Source organism: Macaca mulatta, chromosome 14, assembly GCF_049350105.2.
Source record: "Macaca mulatta isolate MMU2019108-1 chromosome 14, T2T-MMU8v2.0, whole genome shotgun sequence".
NCBI classification, from domain to species: Eukaryota; Metazoa; Chordata; class Mammalia; order Primates; family Cercopithecidae; genus Macaca; species Macaca mulatta.
The window spans coordinates 71,172,645-71,199,815 of record NC_133419.1 but is presented as its reverse complement, the minus strand read 5'-3'; the positions used below and the strand labels follow the sequence as shown (position 1 = coordinate 71,199,815).

At 37.2% G+C, this 27,171-nt stretch overlaps 1 protein-coding gene and 1 pseudogene across 2 annotated transcripts in view; one reads left to right on the top strand and one right to left on the bottom strand.

Annotated features, from left to right (window-relative positions):
* The window catches only part of MMP26 (matrix metallopeptidase 26), a 368,531-nt gene that overhangs the window by 30,590 nt on the left and 310,770 nt on the right, over nucleotides 1-27,171 (top strand). The window lies entirely within an intron of this gene.
* LOC100428103 (olfactory receptor OR51C1-like) lies at nucleotides 24,114-25,056 on the bottom strand (annotated as a pseudogene).

The window sequence follows — 27,171 nt, the reverse complement described above, 5'->3', positions numbered from 1 at the left end:
TGCTTTGCATAAAAAATCATCTCCCTAGTCACAGCCATTTAAATTGTTCCCATTTTTTTGCCATGACTAAAAAAACTAAATATTTTTCATTAAATATTAAATATTTTTATCCAAAGCTTTAAAAATTGTACGATAAGCATCTTCCTAGTTCATATGTAAGTTAAATTCTCTGGAAGTTAAATTGTTGGGCAATACAACGTAAAAGTCAGAGTTTAAGCAGAAAATTAGAAGCCACTACAAATATTTTCAAAGGATGTTATTGAAACCTGACAGCTGGGCAGATGATGGTGAGGTAACCTGATTGCAGCAAGCTACTACAGCCTCGTGGCTGGAATTTCCTTGGTGTGATTGGAGCTCAGGAGCTATGGCACCCTGATAGAAGGTGGACATGTGGAGAAAATGCAACACTGCTAGAGAAGCTGCCCCAAACAGAGAGGGGCAGTAAGAAACTCCCTAACTCCTTGCCTCACCTTCAGACTTAACTAGTTTCTCCCATGGGCCAAACCCAACTAGAATATGGCTAACATGGAAGGCTGAGATAGCTAGCCTGCAAGGGTCAGCTCCTTGGAGGTATTGAGCAGGGTAGAGTAAGGGAAATAAACGGATTTGAGGGCAAATATGTTCAAGATAAACACAGTCCACTCTTTTTGCTATTCATCAAATATATTTAATGACTTCATGATTTAACCTAATAGGCATCAGCATATATATATGTGTGTGCGTGTGTGTGTGTGTGTATATATATACACATATATAAACATAACTTTCCTTTTCTCTGTCAAAAGTGGAAATGAGAAAGCCTCTCATTGAGTTCATTGCAAATCCAGGAAGCCCAACTGGTAAACAATTCTCTCAATCTGATCAGGCATGGATTTTTGTGGTCTGATGACCTACGTGATGCATCGTAAAGTTAAGTAATATCCACACTCCTCATACAAAGTAGTGAGGGAAGGGAAAATAACTGGGTAATATATTTGCGTTAAAAATGCATAGATAATACAGTCCTCATTTTTGTAGCTAGTCATGAGACAATGGCTTATATTTATCATTTTCTTTAAGCCCACTAAACTAATACACATCACCTTTTCCTTAGCTTTCACTTTGACTGGTGGTTTACCCAAATTTTTATTCCAAAAGGACTGTGTTCTCATTGATCTTTCCCTATTGGGTTTCTTTAGTATTTCATTTGCCTTTACTGTCAGATATGAGACATACGAGGTGCCCCAGTGAAACCTCTGAGTTCCAGATACAGTCCTCACTTCCCTCGTGGGATAGCTGCAACCTGATTTCTCCTTAAGCTTTGGAATCAGTATTGGAAGAGGATGACAGACATTAATAGCACCATTAGAGAGCCAGGGTGCAGAGATAGAATTTCTCATCAGATCTCCTTTTATTTTAACACTTAGGTTTCTGGGAGAGAGAGAGGGGGGGGGAGAGAGAGAGAGAGAGAGAGAGAGAAGGAGAGAGAGAGAGAGAAAGCGAGCATTGCGAATGACAGATGACTACTGCAAACTTAACCAAACAGGAGCCTTATTTGCTGCTGCTTTGCTAGATCATATTAACACAGCTTCCAATGCATGCTATGTGGCTATTGATATTTTTCCATCCACGAGACAAACTGAGGAATAGGAACAGTTTGAATTAGTCATAATGTACGATAGTATGCACTCAAGACTATGTTGTCTCTCTGGATCTCTATCACAATGCAGTCTGAGAGACCTGGAGCAGTAAGACATCCCTTAGAGAATCACACTGGTCCACCATATTGATGAGATGATAAAACCGTGCTAATCATGTGAGACAACAGGAACTCCCAAGGATAGCTGGTAGACCCTACAAAGATGCTGCGCCCTGCCACATCAGTAAAACTTTTAGTGGTCTGGTAGTCTGAGGTATGCTGGGGCATCTCTTCCACAACAAATGAAAAATATTGCATCTTGCATTTCCAACCACAACAAAGATGCACCATTCTTTTTTTTTTTTTTTTTTTTTAAACGGAGTTTTGCTCTCTTTGCCCAGGCTAAAGTGCAATGGCGTGATCTTGGCTTACTGCAACCTCCACCTCCCAGGTGCAAGTGATTCTCCTGCCTCAGCATTCCTAGTAGCTGGGATTACAGGCGTGCACCACCAGTCCTGGCTAATTTTGTGTGTTTAGTGGAGATGGGGTTGATCTCTACTAAATTTTGTATGTTTAGTAGAGTCGCAATGTTGGCTAGGCTGGTCTCGAATTCCTGACCTCAGGTGATCTGCCCACCTTGGCCTCCCAAAGTGCTGAGATTACAGGCATGAGCCACTGCACCTGGCCAGATGCACCATTCACAGTAGGCCACTTGGGGTTTTAGAGATGTACACAGACAGAGTGTGCTTCCCCACCACTCACAACACACACACAATTAGATGTGGCCTAGCTGACACTGAATTTTTCTTGAATGCCAAGAGGGTCCACAAACATTTCTTTCTTTTCCCATTAAATGTGTAGCTCATTTGTATAAGCTCTTTCAGTAGGAAGATGAAAGCTGTAAGTATCCACTGGCCTAAGGACTATGGCTAGTTAGGAAATCGGGCACTGATCTGTCAGTACCCTGACATGTAAAGACAGTTGTCAGTGGCTTTGCTGTCCCTTGCCCTCTCCTTCCACACTGATGTTTCTGGAGAGTAAGAAAAGACACTATAAGATATGCTACATATATACCTCTGGTATGGGGACATTTTCTATAATATTCTGAATTTAATGTTCTATTACTTAATGTAGTGTTAAAGAGTTTTTGTGCATGTGTGTGTGCACATGTGTGGGTTCATACATGTGGCTATTTCCTGTCAATTTGTAGCCCACCAGAAATGATATATTTAGGGATTCTTCACTGTTTTTAATATTTTCTGTTCATGTTTTTGTGGATATTGTTTCTATTCACTATGGATGGCTTTCCTTCTGTATTGTGGGGAAAGGATAAGATAGTCTGTCATTGGGAAGGATGGTAGACTATTAGCTCCTCATCTGGGTATAAGGGCTCTCTGTTCCTCCTGGATGTTGCCAGTGAGTTGAAGTGTAGACCTACCTTGGAGAAACTACCCACATTCATTCTTCCCACCTTGAGGCAAATATCTCTTCATGTCCTAAAGGATGGCACAAATAGGCCAGGGTAGGGTTAGTGGGACAGTAAAATGACTGGTCATTACAATGGAGTTTACCAATCCACACTTCAGAGACTGAACCATCCCATTGAATTGCTTCCACTTCTCCTTTGATATTCTCCTGTACATATTTTGGGCTGCAGTTTGTCTGTCAATGTTATTTCATCTTTTGTTGTATCTTTTTATGAATTCTCTATCTTTATGGATCACTAATTATAAGCTTACTTATATTCCAGGGAAACTGTGAATTTAATCTTTTTCTTCTTATTTTTATAGGCTAGGAATTAAAGATCAACTTTCTTACATAATCTTTAATTCTTTTTTAATATAATAGTTTTATTGTGATACAATTCACATACACACAATTCATTCATTTAAAAGGTAAAAATTAATGGTGTTTAGTATATTCATGAAGTTATGTGGCTGTACTTAATGTTACTTGTTGTTCCAAGAAACTATAGAAAATTTTCATGAACTCCAAGAGAAGCACCCTATCCAGAAGCAGTTGTACCTCATTGCTCTCCATCCCTCTCAGCCCTGAGCAATCACTAATCTACTTTCTGTCTCTATAGATTTGCCTATTCTGAAGATTTTATATAAATTGAATCATACACTATTGGGCATTTGTGATGGGCTTTTTTCATTTAGTGCAGTGTTTTCAAGGTTTATACAATGTGTGGTAAGTATCAGTACTGCCGTCCTTTTCATAGCTGAATGAATATTCCATTGCATGGCTCCATCACATTTTGTATATTCACTTTTTAGTTGGTGGAAATTTGGGTGGCAACACCATTTGTCGAAAACACCATTCTTTCTTCATTGAGCTGTCTTGACACCCTGGTTAAAAATTAGTTGACAGGACATGTGAGTGTACATTTCCTGACTCTCAATTCCAGTTCATTGATGGATATGTCTGTCCTATGCCAGTACTATGTACTGGCTGAATAATGGTAGCTGTGTAATAAATTTTGATATTAGTAAGCGTGAAGCACCCAACTTCGCTCTTCTTTTTCAAGATTATTTTGGCTCTTCTGGAACCCTTAAAATTCTGTATGTATTTTAGGACCAGCTTGACAATTTATGCAAGGAAGCAAGATTGAATTTTGATGGTGATTACATTTGTAAACCAACTTGGGAATTACAGCCGTCTTAGCAAGATTAAGTCTTCAAATCTATGAATGTGACATGTTGTTCCATTTACATTTACAACATGTTGTTCCATCTTTAATTTATTTCAGCAATATTTTGGTTTCAGTGTGCAAGTCTTATGCCTCTTTAATTAAATATATTTCTAACTATTCTTTTTGATGCTATTGTAAATGGAATTTTTCTCTTAATTTTAGTTTTAGATTGTTCATTTTTAGTGTATGGAAATACAATTTTTTATTGATCTTATATTCTGCAACTTTTCTGAACCCATTTATTAGTTTTAATATTTAGTAGATTAAAAAATTTAGTAGAAAATTCTAAGAATTTTAAAATTCTTAGATCATGATGATCATCATTAATCAAAAGATGATGTCAAAGCAAATAGAAATAGTTTTACCTTCTCCTTTCCCTGGATGTTATTTCCTTGCCTTGTCTAGCTGTTGTGGCTCGAACCTCCAGGGCAGTGTTGAATAAAATAGATGAGAGTGGACATCCTTGCCTTTTTCATTATATTAGAGGGGACTATTCAGACTTTCCCCATTAAGGATCATGTTACCTGTGGGTTTTTCATAAATGCCTATTATCAGTTTACAAAGTTCCTTTTTGTTCTACATTGTTGAGTGTTGTTATAAAAAATGATAGTTGAATCTTGTCAGATGCTTCTTCTACATCTTTGAGATGATCATGTAGTTTTTGTTCTTTATCCTATTCATTGTTCTATAGGTTTTTTTCTAATGTTAAATCAACCTTGCATTCTTGGAATAAATTTCACTTGGTCATGGTATATAATCCTTTTTATATGTTGCTGGATTTAGTTTGCTATATTTAATTGATGATCTTTTCATCTATATTCACAACAAATCTTAACGATTTTCTTTTTCTATGATGTCTTTGCATAGTTTTAACATCGTGATAAAATGACTTCATAAAATGAGTTGGGATGTATTTACTCTTCCATTTTTGAAATAGCTTATGAAGAATTGATATTAATTTTTCTTTAAGTGTTTAGTGAAATTTGCCAGTGAATCATCTAGGTCTGTGTTTTTCTTCTTGAGAAGTTTTAAAATTACTAATTCACTTGTATCAAATAATTAACTTTGTTTTGTTGATTGTTGTTTTTTCTATTTTCTATTTCATTAATTTCTAATCTAAACTTTCTTTTATTCTTTCTACTTGATTGAACCAGATTATGCCCAGCATAGCGACTAGTGTCTAAACACATAAGCCCAGGTCAGTGGTTGAGAGCATAGAGAGGAAATAGTACATTGGTTTGTGGAGATTGGACTCAGTGATGATGACGAATAGAATGATGCCATTCTGAGAGAGAGCAGTTATGTAGGGACAGCAGAAGGGGATAGAGATCCAGGCATGAGCAACTTCTAGTCCTGGAACTCCAGTCAGGAAAAAGATCAGAGAAGAGGAAGTGATGTTAAGAAAAGACGATATGAGCTGGGCGCGGTGGCTCAAGCCTGTAATCCCAGCATTTTGGGAGGCCGAGACTGGGGTGGATCACAAGGTCAGGAGATCGAGACCATCCTGGCTAACACGGTGAAACCCGTCTCTACTAAAAAAAAAAAATACAAAAAACTAGCCGGGCGAGGTGGCGGGCGCCTGTAGTCCCAGCTACTCAGGAGGCTGAGGCAGGAGAATCGCGTAAATCCGGGAGGCGGAGCTTGCAGTGAGCTGAGATCCGGCCACTGCACTCCAGCCTGGGCGACGGGCGACAGGCGACAGAGCGAGACTCCGTCTCCAAAAAAAAAAAAAAAAAAGAAAAGACGACATGATTACTATGGAAGAATAATTCTGTTGCAATGAATGTCCTAGAATGAGAAATGATAAAACCATTCATCAGTTTTGTTATGATTTCTACTAACTGTAGTCAGATAAATCAAATTGGAGATTATTTTTAGGATTTTAACGTCTCCTTTCTACTTCCCAGTTTTAATATTTTTTTCCCTGCTGAGTTGAATTTCCTCTTCATGATTCTTGTTTCCCGATTCACAACAGAGAATAGCACATCTTGTTTTTTTAAAACCCAGGGGTGGCCGGGTGCTGTGGCTCACGCCTGTAATCCCAGCACCTTGGGAGGCCAAGGCGGGTGGATCACCTGAGGTCAGGAGTTTGAGACCAGCCTGACCAACATGGAGAAACCCCGTCTCTACTAAAAATACAAAATTAGCCAGGCGTGGTGGCGCATGCCTATAATTCCAGCTACTTGGAGGTTGAGGCAGGAGAATGGCGTGAACCCGGGAGGCGGAGCTTGCAGTGAGCCCAGATCGCACCACTGCACTCCAGCCTGGGCAACAAGAGTACAACTGTCTCAAAAAACAAACAAACAAACAAACACACACACACACACACACAAAACCCAGGGGTACTTTTGGTCCCCTTTCACTTTGACCCTAGTCAGTTTCTTTCTCCCTTCCTTTGTAAGGTCCACACAAAGAGATCAAAAGTAATTTGAAAATACCATAAATTAATTGGGTAATTTGAAGTGGTATTCATTTTTAAAAGTAAGATTTATTATTTAATAAAAATATACATGTATGCGAATATTTGTTTAAAAACTCAGCTGCAGGGTGCAATCATGACTCACTGCTTGCTCAAACTCCTCTTGTCTCAGCTTCCTGAGTGGCTAGGACTACAGGCTGGAGCCACCACGCCCCATTATTTTTCGTTTGCTTTTCGTGGAGACTCAAACTCCTGTCCTCAAGTGATGCTCCTGCCTCAGCCTCTCAAGCATTAGGACTACAGGTGTAAGCCACTAAGCCTGGCTGGGTTTTTTTAAAACAAGAATTCCACTGATGCCCCACAAGAAACAAATTCAGCTCCTGCTTTGGTATCTGTCCAAGGAGCACTCATGTTTGCCACCTTTCCTTCTTACTTCTCTCCTGCTGCCTCCCTTCCTGTGTCTGCTTTTGCAATTTGGTTTCTTTGCAAGGAAAGAAAATCAAGACAAATGAACACAAGAAAGCCGGGCAGTTCGGTGGAGGTGTGGGCATTAGAGGCTAGCCTGAGGAGGCAGGTGGACATGAAGCACCTTATTTTGCTTCTCATTCATAATGTGGTTTTGCAGATTCTTACTGGTTAAGACTACCACCGCGAGAAAATACGTCATCAACCAGAAAAGTGCAGTTCTATCAGCTTAAGGGGTGTTTTCATCTGATGTTTAAATTTGTCCATCTACAGGGCCTTGTGATAAAGAAAAACCTTCCAGATTTTATGAGCAGTTCTGGTCTCAACAGTCAGAATTCTGCCACTAGGATTGTTTTGAAACAGTAATACATGTAAACAGGAACTTGGCTGTTACCTCATCTAATCATGGAATTGTCAGGCTTCGGTCAATAATTACAGAAATAAATAGTCTTTTGTCTTGGGAGTAAGTTATAGTCAGTATTCATCTCTTCGTTTTTTTGTCACTTTTTTCTCTAATTATGCTATTTGAAGTTTTGAAAGTGTTCCTTCTATAAAATTAAATTAACCTGCCTTAAGAAAAAAACCTCTATTATCATGGAACTTTATCATACATTATATGTATGTAATCTTTTAAGAAAATAATTTTATATAAAGAAATAATTCTATACAAGTCAAAATAGCCCATTTGCTATTTCTTGGTCAATGGATTTTGCCCCTACCTTACTAGAGTTGTTTCTAGTCTAGGTTTACACTTCTGATCTTGATTCTTGATTTTCGTATCTGTTGTCACTATAGCTGAGTTGATATATAACTATTGAAGAAAATTATCTGTAACACCACCTTTAGCAATTAGTCTTTTAAAAGCCAACTGTATTAAGCTTCAGGGATAGGAGTGAACTAGATATGCAGAGGCCTGATACCAGACACTTCTCTTTCTAGCCTAATATTGTTGCAATTATTGCCACCCTTGGTTTACATACAAGACTCAGGACAGTATGCTTTCAAAGTCTATCTTCATCAATGTAAATAACACGTGAGCTTTTAACTCCACCAGGAAGTAGCATCTGAAATGAGTCTTATTGCTATGCAGGTGTGGTCCTAGGTGAGTTTTCTTCTCTTTCCTTTCTTCTTTTCCATGTTGACTTTACTCTTGTCATCTGGTACCCTTAGTGCTGGAAAATCTTGCTAAGACCCTCGCTAAACCAGTGTGGTAGTGCTTTGAATATTAATGTTTTGTTCTTCTTGACTGCAAGAAGTTTGGGCAATTTTCTCATAGACCCAGGCATTGGCTAGAATCCCACTGGTCATTCATGGACATTCAGAACTATGAAGACTCCAACCATTGATACGGAGAATATACTCACGCAGCTGTATTATAGCCACACAATTTTACCTCCTTCACTAGTGAAACATTCTATCTCCAAATCTTACTTTATGATTCCTCTTGGGACTACATGTTGTATTGTTGACTACTTTTTTTTTTTTTGTCTCTAGCTACTACTGCTGTCCAGTCTCAGCTGTTACTCCTGCTCTTATAGGCTGCTGAGAACCCGGCATATTTTTCATCAAAGCCTGCTCAGTTTTGAATCAGCCACAAAATAGCCATATGTCTTTGGTCTTGACGTTTAATGTTAATAGTAAGAAAGATTGAATTTGATAATCTCCATTTTTTTATTCAATGTAATTGCAGTTAAAAATGTCACAACGATAAGCTTATGGGCATTACTTAATATCCTAAATATATGAAATATTATGGAAAAAGTCTCATATAGAAAATTTCAGGTATGGATTGTAATGGGTATGGAATTATAATTGCTGATTATGAAGTGATTCTTGTTCCATTAACTGCATACTTGACAGAAGAGTATATTAACTAAAATAAAATCAGTTTATCATTCAGTTTCCTGACATCATTTCAAAATTAATATAAAAAATAAAAATAAGGTCCTTATTCATCAGATAATTTTAGAAGAACATTTTAACAGTTATACATATTAGAAGAATAACATTATAATAAAAAATAATGCACTTATGGCTAGAATCATCAATAGAAATTTAAATAAAACAAATGACCAAGAAAAAGTTAATATTAAAAACCAGTGGTCATAGGCAGGAAAGTCACAGCAGGAGAACATACAGAGAAATAATATTTTGGGGCTGGGGGCGGTGGCTCATGTCTGTAATCCCAGCACTTTGGGAGGCTGAGGCAGGCGGATCATGAGGTCAGGAGTTCGAGACCAGCCTGGCCAACATAGTGAAACCTCGTCTCTACTAAAAATACAAAAAATTAGCTGGGCGTGATGGTAGGCGCCTGTAATCCCAACTACTCAGGAGGCTGAGGCAGGAGAATCGCTTGATCGCTGGAAGCAGAGGTTTCAGTGAGCCGAGATTGCACCATTGCACTCTAGCTTGGGCAACAAGAGTGAGACTCTGTGCCTTGTCCACAGTAGATGTACAGTACCTATTTGCTGAATTACTGAATATATCTGTCTGATTTTCAGTACTGTGCTTGGATTAAAGTGACTGTTTTGTCACGTAGCATTGGAAACTCACCACTGCTCCATTTCTGGCTCATGCTGTGCATTACAGCAGGGTTTCTTACAAGTGCTAGCTCACAGGCTCCCTCTTGCTGGTTCTAGGTTTGTCCTCTGTATGGCACACAGATCAAATATAATTATTTTCCAGTAAAGCAACATTCAGCCATTTGAACATAGCCATATGTTTGTTCTTAGTCTTCTAAAAAATAAAAGAAATTATATTTTGGCTTTGGACATCTCCTCTAAGTCAACCTGGAACATTGAATTTAAATATCTTAATTCATACTGTTTTAGAGTCATGTAGAGTCCTAGAATTTTATAACTGGAAAGTACCTTAGAGACATTTTAGTCCCTTCCACAGAATGACATTAATTTTATTACATGGTATTCCAGTGGCCTAAAAGCATTGATTTTATTAGTCTTGTTCTTGCCAAAGTGTATTGAAAGGACAATATTAGCTTTTGTTGCAATTGCTTTTGGCATTTTCATCATGAAGGTTTTCCTTATGCCTGTCCTGAATGGTATTGCCTAGGTTTTCTTCTAGGGATTTTATCGTTTTGGGTTTTATATCTAAGTCTTTAATCCATCTCGAGTTAATTTTTGTATAAGGTGTAAGGAAAGGGTCCAGTTTCAGTTTTCTGCATGTGGTTAGCCAGTTTTCCCAGCACCATTTATTGAATAGGGGATCCTTTTCCAATTGCTTGTTTTTGTCAGGTTTGTGAAAGAGCAAATAGTTGTAGATGTGTGATGTTATTTCTGAGATCTCAAGGATCTAGAACCAGCAACACCATTTGACCCAGCAATCCCATTACTGGGTATTTACCTAAAGGAATATAAATGATTCTACTATAGAGACACATGTGCATGTATGTTTATTGCAGCACTGTTTACAATAGCAAAGTCACGGAACCACACTAAATGCCCATCAATGATATACTGGATAAAGAAAATATGGTACACGTATACCATGCATACTATGCAGTCATAAAAAGGAATGAGATCATGTCCTTGAAGGACATGGATGAAGCTGGAAGCCATCATCTTCAGCAAACTAATACAGAATACAGAAAACAGAAAACAGAAAAGAGAAAACGAATACTAATACAGAACACCAAACACCACATGTTCTCACTCATAAGTGGGAGGTGAACAATGAGAACACATGGACACAGGGAGGGGAACAACACACACGAGGGCCTGTTGGGGGCAGTGGGGGAGGGGAGGGAACTTAGAGGATGGGTCAATAGGTGCAGCAAACCACCTATGTGACAAACCTGCAGTTCTGCACATGTATCCTGGAACTTAAAGTAAAATAAAAATTAAAACAACAACAAACCAAAAACAACAAGAAAAAGAAAGTATAATAATGATGCATAAAGCAAAAAGGGACACTTGGAAGTTACAAAATGTATAATTAGCCAGAAAAAGAAAAGACTAAGAACAAATATATGGCTATGTTCAAATGGCTGAAAGTTGCTTTACTGGAAAATACATTTGATCTGTGTGCCATACAGAGGACAAACCTAGAACCAGCAAGAGGGAGCCTGTGAGCTAGCACTTGTAAGAAACCCTGCTGTAATGCACAGCATGAGCCAGAAATGGAGCAGTGGTGAGTTTCCAATGCTACGTGACAAAACAGTCACTTTAATCCAAGCACAGTACTGAAAATCAGACAGATATATTCAGTAATTCAGCAAATAGGTACTGTACATCTACTGTGGACAAGGCATAGGAAATTAAGTGTTAATAACAACAAAGTCCCTGACCTCATCATGAGTAGTTGACTAGAGGACAAAGGCAAGTATAGTGGAATTATAGCATGGATAGTAAATTTGGAATGCTACCACAGCACATAAAGAGGGCAACAATCTCATTTTGGGGAATAAGGAATGGTTTCCAGCAAATAATGGTGTCTAGACTGAGACGTAAATTGGAAAAACATGGGCACGAGGGGCTAATTTTAATGCCAAATAATATTCCCTGGTAGAGATGTATCAGGAATCTAAATTTTTAACAAGATCCTCAAGCAATAGTTATGTGTTTGGCCTTGTACTATAGTTGTTATGTATTCAGACTATGGATTAACCTTTGGAAAACACTTCATAGACAAGTGATGCCATTATCAAAATTTGAGTGTCAATTTAAATTTTCATAGTCAATCTTATGTTACCATTGACTTGCATTATTATTTCAAGTATTTTCTCACATTATTAATTCTCACTTTCAGTGGTTTCTATCCTTTTAGTGTTCTTTCTTCCTATTTCTGTGTCAAGTAGTTTTTGATTTTATACCATGGTCGCAGTAAAGTAGAATTACTGGTTAAAGTTCTTGTAATAGGAATCATCCAATATTTGTGTTCTTTATTGAGGTTTCTTGAAAGAAGGTAAATCTATATAGTAAATATTTTTTAAATTATATCTTTGCAAATTATATTCCTCACTAGGCATTAAGTACTCTTAAGGCAAGAAGCTAGTCTTGTTCATGTTTATATTCTCAATATCCATCTGACTACTTGATTTACAGTAGATGCTAAATACATGTTTTTGTTAAAAGATGAATAAGAATATAAATTGGGGCCAGGCGTGGTGGCTCACGCCTGTAATCCCAGTACTTCAGGAGGCTGGTGGGGGATCACGAGGTCAGGAGTTTGAGACCAACCTGGCCAACATGGCGAAACCACATCTCTGCTAAAAATAGAAAAATTAGCTGGGCATGGTGGTGTGCACCTGTAATCCCAGTTACTCGGGAGGCAGAGGCAGGAGAATTGCTTGAACCCGGGAGGCAGAAGTTGCAGTGAGCTGAGACTGTGCCATTGCACTCCAGCCTGGGTGACAAGAGTAAGACTTTGTCACAAAACAAAAACAAAAACAAAACAAAGCAAAACAAAAAAACTATATATTGGAATAATCATGTTCTTGGTCTCAGTTCTTAAGGCCACAGAACTTTGAGCTGGATGTTTGGTGTTGTAAAATGTGCCACATTTTATCCTCATTTGTAAAAACAGGAATGTTTGAAGTAGGGCAGGGTGAATCAGACTGCCAAATCCCAGGTCATTGATTCTGGCAATAAGCTAGAGTAATTGTGGTAGGGTTCTTAGTGACTGTGGTTGATGCAAGTGGACCCTGAGGAAGTAATGCTTAAATATAGCATTCCACAGCATTTCTATGTCTAAACGAAGTAGCAGTCAGAATGAGCTTACCAAATAGATACGATAGAGGTGTAGAGAATTAGCCAGTGGGGTTTGAAACCACAGAGGGCTAATACCTTGGAAAGTGTTGAACAGAAAATATGAAGGGACAGTGAGATCCATAGGAATTCTGGGTAATGAGCAAGTTTCTTTAGTTGGTTTTATGCAGTATTTAAAAAACAGGAAAAGTGTCCTTAAGAAACTGTGTTACTATCTGAAATACAAAGGATAAAATTTGTTTTAAATTTTATTTTTCCATATTTATGTATATAAATATAAAAAGAAATGATAAAAATCAAAACTGTACAATGGTTACCTCTGTGGAGAAGTCAGAAAGAGGCTGGGTTTGGGGGAATATAGCAAGGAAGATTTTGGCCTTTTCTAAAATATATTTTATTAATGAGAACTTTTTTGTACATTAATATTTCATTAAAAACCTTTTAAAGAGTTCTTTATGTTTTATGGAAAACAGAAGGAGGGAAAAGGTAAGATTGGAGACCCAGAGAACTCTAAGGAAGCTATGATTTAGGTAAAGGATTTTGATGCCTAAACTGAGTCTAAAAGTGAAGATAAGATATTTTGGTGTTAAAATAGGCAACATAAGAAAACCTCCGGCATACAGCAAAAACAGTACCGAGAGAGAGTTTTATAGCATTCAATGCCTGCATCAAAAGAATAGACAGATCACAAGTTAACCTAACATCATACATCAAGAAACTAGAAAAACAAGAACAAATGGAACCAAAGCTAGCAGGAGAAAATAAATTACAAAGATCTGAGCAGAACTAAGTAGAATTGATACCAAAAGAACAATACAAAGAATCAACAAAATGAAAAGTTGGTTCTTTGAAAAAATAAAAAAAAAAGTCATAGACAACTAGCTAGATTAACCAACAAAAGAAGAGAGGAAATTCAGATAAGTACAATCAGAAATGAAAAAGGAGACATTACAATTGATACCTTAGAAATACAAAAGATCATCACAAACTACTATGAGCAACTCTACACTCACAAACTAGAAAACGTAAAGGAAATGAATACATTCCTGGAAATATAACCTCCAAAGATTGAACCAGAAAGAAACAGAAAACCTAAACAGACTAATATTGATTAGTAATATTGAATCAGTAATAAAAGTCTCCCAAATAAGAAAAATACAGAACCAGATGGATTAACAGCCAAATTCTACCAGACATAGGAGGAAGAGTTGGTACCAATCCAACTAAAACTGTTCCAAAACATCAATGAGGGGGGAATTATCCCTAACTCATTTTATGCAGACTGTATCACCAATACCAAAGCCAGGCATGGACACGCATGAAAATAAAACTACAGATAAATATCCCTGATGAATATAGATGCAAAAATACTTAATAAAATACTAGCAAACTGAATCAAAAAGCACATAAAAAAAAATACCCAACAATGAAGTGGGTTTTATTCCACAGATTCAAGGATGTCACAACATAGGCAAATCAATGAGTATGATTCACCACATAAGCAGATTTTTTTTTAAAAAAAACCTCATATGATCATGGCAATAGTTGCAGAATAAGCAATTGATAAAATTCAGCATGAGTTCATGATAAAAACCCTCAAGAAGCTAGGAATAGAAGGAAATATCTGAAAATGATAAAAGCCTCGTATGACAAACCGGCAGCCAACATCATACTGAATGGGAAAAAGTTGAAAACAGTTTCTCTAAGAACTGAAACAAGACAAGGATGCCTACTTTCACCACTTTTATTCAAAATAGTCCTAGTCAGAGCAATCAGGCAAGAGCAAAAAGGAAACGTATCAAAATTGGAAAAGAGGAAGTCAAATTATCTCTATTTGCTGATGATATGATTGTATACCTAGAAAATTCTGAAGACTCCACCGAAAGACTCCTAGATTTGATAAATACATTCAGTAAAGTTTCAGGATACAAAATCAACATACAAAAATCAGTAGCATTTCTAAATGACAATAGCTATCTAGCTGAGAACCAAATAAGAACTCAACTTCACTTATAATAGCTATAAAGAATACGTAGAAATTCATTTAATCAAGGAGGTGAAGGATCTCTACAAGGAAAACTACAAAATGCTGAGAAAAAAATGTAGATGATACAAACAAATGGAAAAATATCCCATGATCATGGATCAGAAAATTGGTATTGTTAAAATGACCATACTGCCAAAGCAATCTGCAAATTCAATGTAATACCTAACAAATTACCGAAGTCATTTTTCCACGGAATTAAAAAAATATATAAAATTCTTATTAAAAAGGAGCCTGAATAGCCAAAAGAATCCTAAGCAAAAAGAACAAAGCTGTAGGCATCACATTACTTGACTTGAAATTGCACTACAGCCAGTCTCCAAATCCCAGCGCGAGCGACACAGAAGACCGGTGATTTCTGCATTTTCAACTGAGCCTCTGCTGCTGATACCCAGGCAAACAGGGTCTGGAGTGGACCTCAAGCAATCTCCAACAGACCTACAGCTGAGGGTCCTGACTGTTAGAAGGAAAACTATCAAACAGGAAGGACACCCACACCAAAACCCCATCAGTACATCACCATCATCAAAGACCAGAGGCAGATAAAACCACAAAGATGGGGAAAAAGCAGGGCAGAAAAGCTGGAAATTCAAAAAATAAGAGCGCATCTCCCCCGGCAAAGGAGCGCAGCTCATCGCCAGCAACGGATCAAAGCTGGACGGAGAATGACTTTGACGAGATGAGAGAAGAAGGCTTCAGTCCATCAAATTTCTCAGAGCTAAAGGAGGAATTACGTAGCCAGCGCAAAGAAACTAAAAATCTTGAAAAAAAAGTGGAAGAATTGATGGCTAGAGTAATTAATGCAGAGAAGGTCCTAAATGAAATGAAAGAGATGAAAACCATGACATGAGAAATACGTGACAAATGCACAAGCTTCAGTAACCGACTCGATCAACTGGAAGAAAGAGTATCAGCGATTGAGGATCAAATGAATGAAATGAAGCGAGAAGAGAAACCAAAAGAAAAAAGAAGAAAAAGAAATGAACAAAGCCTGCAAGAAGTATAGGATTATGTAAAAAGACCAAATCTACGTCTGATTGGGGTGCCTGAAAGTGAGGGGGAAAATGGAACCAAGTTGGAAAACACTCTTCAGGATATCATCCAGGAGAACTTCCCCAACCTAGTAGGGCAGGCCAACATTCAAATCCAGGAAATACAGAGAACGCCACAAAGATACTCCTCGAGAAGAGCAACTCCAAGACACATAATTGCCAGATTCACCAAAGTTGAAATGAAGGAAAAAATCTTAAGAGCAGCAAGAGAGAAAGGTCAGGTTACCCACAAAGGGAAGCCCATCAGACTAACAGCAGATCTCTCGGCAGAAACTCTACAAGCCAGAAGAGAGTGGGGGCCAATATTCAACATTCTTAAAGATAAGAATTTTAAACCCAGAATTTCATATCCAGCCAAACTAAGTTTCATAAGTGAAGGAGAAATAAAATCCTTTACAGATAAGCAAATGCTTAGAGATTTTGTCACCACTAGGCCTGCCTTACAAGAGACCCTGAAGGAAGCACTCAACATGGAAAGGAACAACCGGTACCAGCCATTGCAAAAACATGCCAAAATGTAAAGTCCATCGAGGCTAGGAAGAAACTGCATCAACTAATGAGCAAAATAACCAGTTAATATCATAATGGCAGGATCAAGTTCACACATAACAATCTTAACCTTAAATGTAAATGGACTAAATGCTCCAATTAAAAGACACAGACTGGCCAACTGGATAAAGAGTCAAGACCCATCAGTCTGCTGTATTCAGGAGACCCATCTCACACACAGAGACATACATAGGCTCAAAATAAAGGGATGGAGGAAGATTTACCAAGCAAATGGAGAACAAAAAAAAAGCAGGGGTTGCAATACTAGTCTCTGATAAAACAGACTTTAAACCATCAAAGATCAAAAGAGACAAAGAAGGCCATTACATAATGGTAAAGGGATCAATTCAACAGGAAGAGCTAACTATCCTAAATATATATGCACCCAATACAGGAGCACCCAGATTCATCAAGCAAGTCCTTAGAGACTTACAAAGAGACTTAGACTCCCATACAATAATAATGGGAGTCTTCAACACTCCACTGTCAATATTAGACAGATCAACGAGACAGAAAGTTAACAAGGATATCCAGGAATTGAACTCATCTCTGCAGCAAGCAGACCTAATAGACATCTATAGAACTCTCCACCCCAAATCAACAGAATATACATTCTTCTCAGCACCACATCGTACTTACTCCAAAATCGACCACGTAATTGGAAGTAAAGCACTCCTCAGCAAATGTACAAGAACAGAAATTATAACAATCTGTCTCTCAGACCACAGCGCAATCAAACTAGAACTCAGGACTAAGAAACTCAATCAAAACCGCTCAACTACATGGAAACGGAACAACCTGCTCCTGAATGACTACTGGGTACATAACGAAATGAAGGCAGAAATACAGATGTTCTTTGAAACCAATGAGAACAAAGATACAACATACCAGAATCTCTGGGACACATTTAAAGCAGTGTGTAGAGGGAAATTTATAGCACTAAATGCCCACAAGAGAAAGCAGGAAAGATCTAAAATTGACACTCTAACATCGCAATTAAAAGAACTAGAGAAGCAAGAGCAAACACATTCGAAAGCTAGCAGAAGGCAAGAAATAACTAAGATCAGAGCAGAACTGAAGGAGATAGAGACACAAAAAACCCTCCAAAAAATCAATGAATCCAGGAGTTGGTTTTTTGAAAAGATCAACAAAATTGACAGACCACTAGCAAGACTAATAAAGAAGAAAAGAGAGAAGAATCAAATCGACGCAATAAAAAATGCTAAAGGGGATATCACCACTGACCCCACAGAAATACAAACTACCATCAGAGAATACTATAAACACCTCTACACAAATAAACTGGTAAATCTAGAAGAAATGGATAATTTCCTGGACACTTACACTCTTCCAAGACTAAACCAGGAAGAAGTTGAATCCCTGAATAGACCAATAGCAGGCTCTGAAATTGAGGCAACAATTAATAGCCTACCAACCAAAAAAAGTCCAGGACCAGATGGATTCACAGCTGAATTCTACCAGAGGTACAAGGAGGAGTTGGTACCATTCCTTCTGAAACTATTCCAATCAATAGAAAAAGAGGGAATCCTCCCTAATTCATTTTATGAGGCCAACATCATCCTGATACCAAAGCCTGGCAGAGACACAACAAAAAAAGAGAATTTTAGACCAATATCCCTGATGAACATCGATGCGAAAATCCTCAATAAAATACTGGCAAACCGGATTCAGCAACACATCAAAAAGCTTATCCACCATGATCAAGTGGGCTTCATCCCCAGGATGCAAGGCTGGTTCAACATTCGCAAATCAATAAACATAATCCAGCATATAAACAGAACCAAAGACAAGAACCACATGATTATCTCAATAGATGCAGAAAAGGCTTTTGACAAAATTCAACAGCCCTTCATGCTAAAAATGCTCAATAAATTCTGGATTGATGGAACGTACCTCAAAATAATAAGAGCTATTTATGACAAACCCACAGCCAATATCATACTGAATGGGCAAAAGCTGGAAAAATTCCCTTTGAAAACTGGCACAAGACAGGGATGCCCTCTCTCACCACTCCTATTCAACCTAGTGTTGGAAGTTCTGGCTAGGGCAATCAGGCAAGAGAAAGAAATCAAGGGTATGCAGTTAGGAAAAGAAGAAGTCAAATTGTCCCTGTTTGCAGATGACATGATTGTATATTTAGAAAACCCCATTGTCTCAGCCCAAAATCTCCTTAAGCTGATAAGCAACTTCAGCAAAGTCTCAGGATACAAAATTAATGTGCAAAAATCACAAGCATTCTTATACACCAGTAACAGACAAACAGAGAGCCAAATTAGGAATGAACTTCCATTCACAATTGCTTCAAAGAGAATAAAATACCTAGGAATCCAACTTACAAGGGATGTAAAGGACCTCTTCAAGGAGAACTACAAACCACTGCTCAGTGAAATAAAGAGGACACAAACAAATGGAAGAACATACCATGCTCATGGATAGGAAGAATCAATATCGTGAAAATGGCCATACTGCCCAAGGTAATTTATAGATTCAATGCCATCCCCATCAAGCTACCAATGAGTTTCTTCACAGAATTGGAAAAAACTGCTTTAAAGTTCATATGGAACCAAAAAAGAGCCTGCATCTCCAAGACAATCCTAAGTCAAAAGAACAAAGCTGGAGGCATCACGCTACCTGACTTCAAACTATACTACAAGGCTACAGTAACCAAAACAGCATGGTACTGGTACCAAAACAGAGATATAGACCAATGGAACAGAACAGAGTCGTCAGAAATAATACCACACTTCTACAGCCATTTGATCTTTGACAAACCTGAGAGAAACAAGAAATGGGGAAAGGATTCCCTATTTAATAAATGGTGCTGGGAAAATTGGCTAGCCATAAGTAGAAAGCTGAAACTGGATCCTTTCCTTACTCCTTATACGAAAATTAATTCAAGATGGATTAGAGACTTAAATGTTGGACCTAATACCATAAAAATCCTAGAGGATAACCTAGGTAGTACCATTCAGGACATAGGCATGGGCAAAGACTTCATGTCTAAAACACCAAAAGCAACGGCAGCAAAAGCCAAAATTGACAAATGGGATCTCATTAAACTAAAGAGCTTCTGCACAGCAAAAGAAACTACCATCAGAGTGAACAGGCAACCTACAGAATGGGAGAAAATTTTTGCAATGTACTCATCTGACAAAGGGCTGATATCCAGAACCTACAAAGAACTCAAACAAATTGACAAGAAAAAAACAAACAACCCCATCCAAAAGTGGGCAAAGGATATGAACAGACATTTCTCAAAAGAAGACATTCATACAGCCAACAGACACATGAAAAAATGCTCATCATCACTGGCCATCAGAGAAATGCAAATCAAAACCACAATGAGATACCATCTCACACCAGTTAGAATGGCGATCATTAAAAAGTCAGGAAACAACAGGTGCTGGAGGGAATGTGGAGAAATAGGAACACTTTTACACTGTTGGTGGGATTGTAAACTAGTTCAACCATTATGGAAAACAGTATGGCGATTCCTCAAGGATCTAGAACTAGATGTACCATATGACCCAGCCATCCCATTACTGGGTATATACCCAAAGGATTATAAATTATGCTACTATAAAGACACATGCACACGTATGTTTATTGCAGCACTATTCACAATAGCAAAGACTTGGAATCAACCCAAATGTCCATCAGTGACAGATTGGATTAAGAAAATGTGGTACATATACACCATGGAATACTATGCAGCCATCAAAAAGGATGAGTTTGTGTCCTTTGTAGGGACTTGGATGCAGCTGGAATCCATCATTCTTAGCAAACTATCACAAGAACAGAAAACCAAACACTGCATGTTCTCACTCTTAGGTGGGAACTGAACAATTAGATCACCTGGACTCAGGAAGGGGAACATCACACACCGGGGCCTATCATGGGGAGTGGGGAGGCGGTAGGGATTGCATTGGGAGTTATACCTGATGTAAATGACGAGTTGATGGGTGCAGCACACCAACATGGCACAAGTATACATATATAACAAACCTGCACGTTATGCACATGTACCCTACAACTTAAAGTATAATAATAATAAATAAATTAAAAAAAAAAAAAAGAAAATCCAACATACATAGACGAAAACCAAAGCAAGGGAAAATAACAAATAATAAAGACTGTAAGAAAGTAAAAAAAAAAAAAAAAAGAAATTGCACTACAAGACTATAATAAGCAAAAGAGCACAGTACTGGTATAAAAATAGACACATTGACCAATGAAACAGAGTAGAGAACCCAGAAATAAAGCCACGTATCTATAGCTTGCTGATCTGTGACAGTGTTGACAAAAACACACTGGGGAAAGGGCAGAAACCCTATTAAATAAATGGTGCTGGGAAAATTGGATTGCCATATGCAGAATGAACCTGGACCCCCATCTCTCACCATATACAAAATTTAACTCAAGATGGAATAAAGACTCAAATGTAAGACCTGAAGTTTCAAAAATACTAGAGGAAAAGCTAGGAAAAACTTTTATAGACATTTGCCTTGGCAAGGAGTTCATGACTAAGACCTCAAAAGCAAATGCAACAGAAACAAAAATAGATAAAGTGGACTTAATTAAACTATGAAGCTTCTGTCCAGCAAAAGAAATTAATCAACAGAGTGAACAGATAACTTGCAGAAGGGGATAAAATATTTACCAGTTGTGCATCTAACAAATGACTAATATTCAGAATCTACAAGGAATTCAAACATCTCAACAACAACAAATAACAAATAACTATTAAAAAGTGGGCAAAGGACATTAACAGACAGTTTTCTACAGAAGACATACAAATGGCCAACAAGCTTATGAAAATTGCTCAACACCACTAATCATCGGAGAAGTGCAGATTAAAACCACAATGAGATACCTATCAGAAGGGCTATTATTAAAATGTCAAAAAATAACAGATGTTTGTGAGGATGTGGAGAAAAGAGAACATTTACACACTGTTGGTGGGAATGTAATTACCAGTACTCTATGGAAAACTACATGGAGATTTCTCAAGGAACTAAAAGTTGAACTACTATTTGAGATGCCAATTCCACTATTGAGTAGTTTCCCAAAGGAAAATAAATTATTATGTATTTTTAAAACCTGTATTCATGTGTTTATCACAGTACTCTTCACAATAGCAAAAATATGGAATCAATCTAAGTGTCCACTACTGGATGACTGGATAAAGAAAATGTGGTCAGTATACACCATGGAATCATACTCAATCCCAAGAATGAAGTGATGTCTTTTGCAGTAACATGGATGGAACTAGAGGACATTATCTTAAATGAAATAACTCAGAAACAGAAAGTAAAATACTGCATGTTCTCACTTATAAGTAGGGGCTAAATAATATGCACATATGGCCATTTAGAGAGGAATAATAGACATTGATAACTGGGAAGGGTAGGAGGGTGGAAGCGGGATATGGGAGGAGAAATGATTTAATGGGTATAATGCACTCTATTTGGATGATGCCTATACTAAAAGCCCAGACTTCACCACTATGCAATATATCCATGTAACAAATCTCTGCCCCCTAAATCTATTTTTTTTAAAAGAATAGACAAGAAATACAGATTTATTGGATGTGGGACCAAACGGGGACAACTTTCTGAGACCTAAAGTTCCAAAATAGCCATTCAACTATGCAGTTTGGAAAGTTAGAACTATGATCAATTACCAGACAACATAGGCAGAAAAATTTTACTCAGTTGAAAGAGAAATTTCTTGTGTTACATATGTCAAATATTGAATCAAAGGAGTTATCACTGGAATTGTTTAGATAGATTATTTGATAGGTTTCTATGTATAGTTAAATTCAACAACTATCAATAAGTATCTACTATGTGAAAGGTATTCTGCTGAGTATTACAAAGTCTTCAAATAAAATGAAGACTTTTTATTTAGGAAATGTACAGTCTTGTGAAAGCTATAATATACACACAGGTGTGCACACATATAAAAAAACTGATATCAGCAAAGAAATATGAAAGAAAATTATGAGGAGAGAACAAATATCACAGGAGCGATCATAAAATATTTAATGAGGAAGATATTTAAAGATGAGCCTTGAAACATAAGTAGAACTTCAAGGTGAAGTGGGTGTTAAAGTTGAAGTGGAGTCAACAGTAAAGCCCACCATGAAATAACTGCATACATCTGAAGAAGTCATAAGCACACTGGCATTTTTAGACTGCAGAGTATGGGAAAAGAGAAAAAAGTGAATGAAACTTTAAAGAAAAGTTAAGCCTGAATTGTGGAGGAAATTACCATAGACAGGATTTGCTGCTTCATTTAGTTGGTGCATGTGAAATAAAAATAAGATATATATTTATTTGTTTCTTTTTAAAATGTTCTTAGGGCTGGATATTTGTTTTTATTATTATTATTATTATACTTTGAGTTCTAGGGTACATGTGCATAATGTGCAGGTTTGTTACATATGTATACTTGTGCCATGTTGGTGTGCTGCAGCCATCAACTTGTCAGCACCCATCAACTTGTCATTTACATCAGGTATAACTCCCAATGCAATTCCTGCCCCCTCCCCCCTCCCCATGATAGGCCCCGGTGTGTGATGTTCCCCTTCCTGAGTCCGAGTGATCTCATTGTTCAGTTCCCACCTATGAGTGAGAACATGCGGTGTTTGGTTTTCTGTTCTTGTGATAGTTTGCTAAGAATGATGGATTCCAGCTGCATCCAAGTCCCTACAAAGGACACAAACTCATCCTTTTTGATGGCTGCATAGTATTCCATGGTGTATATGTGCCACATTTTCTTAATCCAGTCTGTCACTGATGGACATTTGGGTTGATTCCAAGTCTTTGCTATTGTGAATAGTGCCGCAATAAACATACGTGTGCATGTGTCTTTATAGCAGCATAATTTATAATCCTTTGGGTATATACCCAGTAATGGGATGGCTGGGTCAAATGGTACTTCTAGTTCTAGATCCTTGAGGAATCGCCATACTGTTTTCCACAATGGTTGAACTAGTTTACAATCCCACCAACAGTGTAAAAGTGTTCCTGTTTCTCCACATCCTCTCCAGCACTTGTTGTTTCCTGACTTTTTAATGATCGCCATTCTAACTGGTGTGAGATGGTATCTCATTGTGGTTTTGATTTGCATTTCTCTGATGGCCAGTGATGATGAGCATTTTTTCATGTGTCTGTTGGCTGTATGAATGTCTTCTTTTGAGAAATGTCTGTTCATATCCTTTAGGGCTGGATATTTGGAATCTTAATTCAAAGTGAATCATGTGATCATTTAGCAGAAACAGCATAGAAACATTAATTCAGTTAGTGATCTACTGGAACAAGGTAACTAAGATAGTGAGAATCTGAATTAGTATTTTGATGGTAGAAAAGAGATTGCTTAGCAATGATGATCACATTCTGGAGACATTTGAATTGGATGGCATTTAGTTTTACTCAACTCTAAAATTGCATGCATGGGTTTGTAACTCCAATTTGTGGTAAATTTTCTAGACTTTGAAATAAGTCTTTATAGGAGTAGTACATGTTAAATATGAATTCCCTTCAAACATACAAATTTGAGCACAGCTTTCTGAATCTGCTTTGTTTTCACATTGTAGATGATGAGATTCATCGCAGGGAGGATAAGCATGTATATGTTAGCAATGAGGGTGGGCACATAGGGTGGGGCATGTTTTCCAAATCTGTGAACAAAGGACAGGCTGATCAAAGGGATGCAGAATATACCAACAGCAGTGATATGAGAAATGCAGGTGCTGAAGGCCTTCTTCCTCTCCTCTGAGGGTGCAATGCTGAGAACTGAGCGAATGATCAGCAGATAGGCGAGCAAGATAAAGATGGAGTCCACTCAGGCAGTAGAGATGATTGCAGTTAATCCTAATGCACTGTTGATCTTTGTGTCTGAACATGAGAGTTTCTTCACATCAGGCTGGAAACAGTAGGAGTGGCGGAGCACGTGGCTCCGGCAGAACGACAGTCACTTAAAAAGTAGGATTAGTGGTGTCAAAATGACAGTCTCCCTGGTAATGACTGCCAAACCAATCTGTGGAATTCTTGCATGACTTACAATGATAGCATATATTAAGGGGTTAGAAATGGCCACAAAATGATCAAAGGCCATAGCCTGGAGCACTGAAGATTCCATGAAAGTGCAGAGGTGAATGAACATCTGTGATAAACAAGTGTTAAAGCTAATCTACCGAGCATTGAGCCAGAATATTCCCAGCACTGCCACCAGTGTAGAGATGCATAAGCCAATGTCAGTGGTGGACAACATGGAGAGGAAATAGTACATGGGCTCATGGAGGATTGGCTCAGTGAGGATGACGAAAAGGATCAAGGTATTCCCAGAAAGGGCAGTTAAATAGAGGCAGCAGATGAGGAATGGAGATGCAGATGTGGGCCCATTCAAGTCCAGGGACTGCTGTCAAGAGGAAAGTAGGGGAAGTGGAATTATGGAAGATTGGCATTATGGCCTTTTGGAGCAGAATTCTCTTGTAGGATCTTGACTTCCTAAATTTAGAATTTTTAAATTATTTTAGTTGAAGTTTAATATACATTCAGTAAAATGCATAAAGCTTTAGAGTACAGCTCAAGGAAGTTTTACATCCACCTCTACCTGTGTAACAACGTCCAAGATCAACTTATTGAACATTATCGGCAACCCAGAAGGCCTCTTAATGCCACATCCTCATCAGTGTCCTCTCAAATAGTAACCATTATTCTGAATTTTATTACCATAATTATCTCTCCCTATACTTGATTTTTATATAAATGAATCATGTATTACATACTGTTTGTGTTTAGCTTCTTTCATTCAATATTTTGTCTGTGAGATTAATCCCTGAACTAAGATATTTAATTAATTTCAATTTAACTTCAATTTATTTAAATACATTTATTCGATGTTTACCACTTACTATCTTGTACTCTCATGATTTTGATTAAATTTTTCATCCTTCAGCTGGATTATGAGAATAAGGGGTATTTGGGGCTCATCCTTGTTTAGTGGAGTTGCTTGCTCATAATAGATATTCAGTATGCATTTGTCAGTTGCTTTACCTTTATTTGCTCTTCCTGCAATATTCTATTTAACTGTGATTAGGCCTTGGTATAAAAAAATAATTGACTAATTGTGATTTGGAATTTTAGAATTATTAACTTAGAAACCAAATTTCATTTACTCCATTTAGTAAGCAGGAAAACATCTCTTTTCAGTAACTACATTGACCTAAGAATTCACCCCAGGTAATGCCCATTCATCTTGCCTCATTATATATGTTTCATAGGAGAGAGAGGTTTCAGTTCCTATGAACCTGAAACTTGATATTCTTCTTAGTTCGTAACATTAAAATACTGCCCTGTTTATGATTATAAAACCTGTTTCTGTTTTGATAAAAATCAGTGAGACAAATAATAAGCTTCTTTTGTAACATGTATGCCCTGGTCTTTAATCTGATCTTTGTTCTCTTATAGGATTACTCAGGTATATAATATTGTGTTAATGATAAGACCATTTCCATACTTTGCTCTAATTATTTTACATAGACTATTTCATTTGAGTCTTATGACAAATCTAAAAGAGAGGCTTTTTTTTGTTTTGTTTTGTTTTCTGTTTTTTTTGACAGATGCATAAACAAGTTTGAAAGTTTGGATACATTGCCAAAGTTCATAAAAAGTGAAATATATGATATTGGAAGTCAATCAAAGAAACAAAAAGATACTAGAGCCTGTGCTATTAACAACCATACTACACTGTCTAATAATGATGATAATTATGATATAATCCTGCTTCAGTTAATATTTACTTCTTAATAAATAAAGAAAATGTGGGACAGATATCTGTATTTGAATATTTCTGATTATTTAAAATTTGTATTGTTCAGACTTAAAACAATTTTATTTCAGGATTCTCCATGTGTTATATGATATGTAATTAGATTACTGAAACTCATTTTTTTGCAAATAGTAAATACTTAAGATAACATTGGATACTATAAATCAAATTAATCCATTGTGGAAATGACGTATTTATCATAAAATCAAAGTATTACTCAAAATATACTTTTAAGTTTTTATGATTTCTACTAGTTTTACAAACCATTCAAGTTTATTCTCGTTAAGTATGCGCATTTTTACGCAAGTTTTATCATCTAATTGACAAGTACTTACTTAGAGTTGTAGATGAAAATTAGTTTGGCTATTTCTCCAAACACATTGTCTATTTCTGTGTACTTTCAACTACATAGGCATTCCGTGGACAATGGATTTTATATATTCACTTTTCTACTTTAAAGCTTTTATCTTCTTCCCAGACTAATCTCCTGAATATTAGAGCCACATGTCTAACTAGTTGATTCTTTCACCTTAAATACCTGAAAGCAAGTTCAAACACAGTATGATTGCATCTAAATTTAGTCTTCTTCACAGAACTACAACTTGTATATCCTATTTCCCCCACTTTGATTAATAGCTCTATGGTAGCTCTGTAGCTCTGCAGATTTATAAATCTATGGTAGCTTCATATATGAAATTGCCTAATTCAGAAATCTGCATATACTCTCACCTTTCATCGGTTGATCACC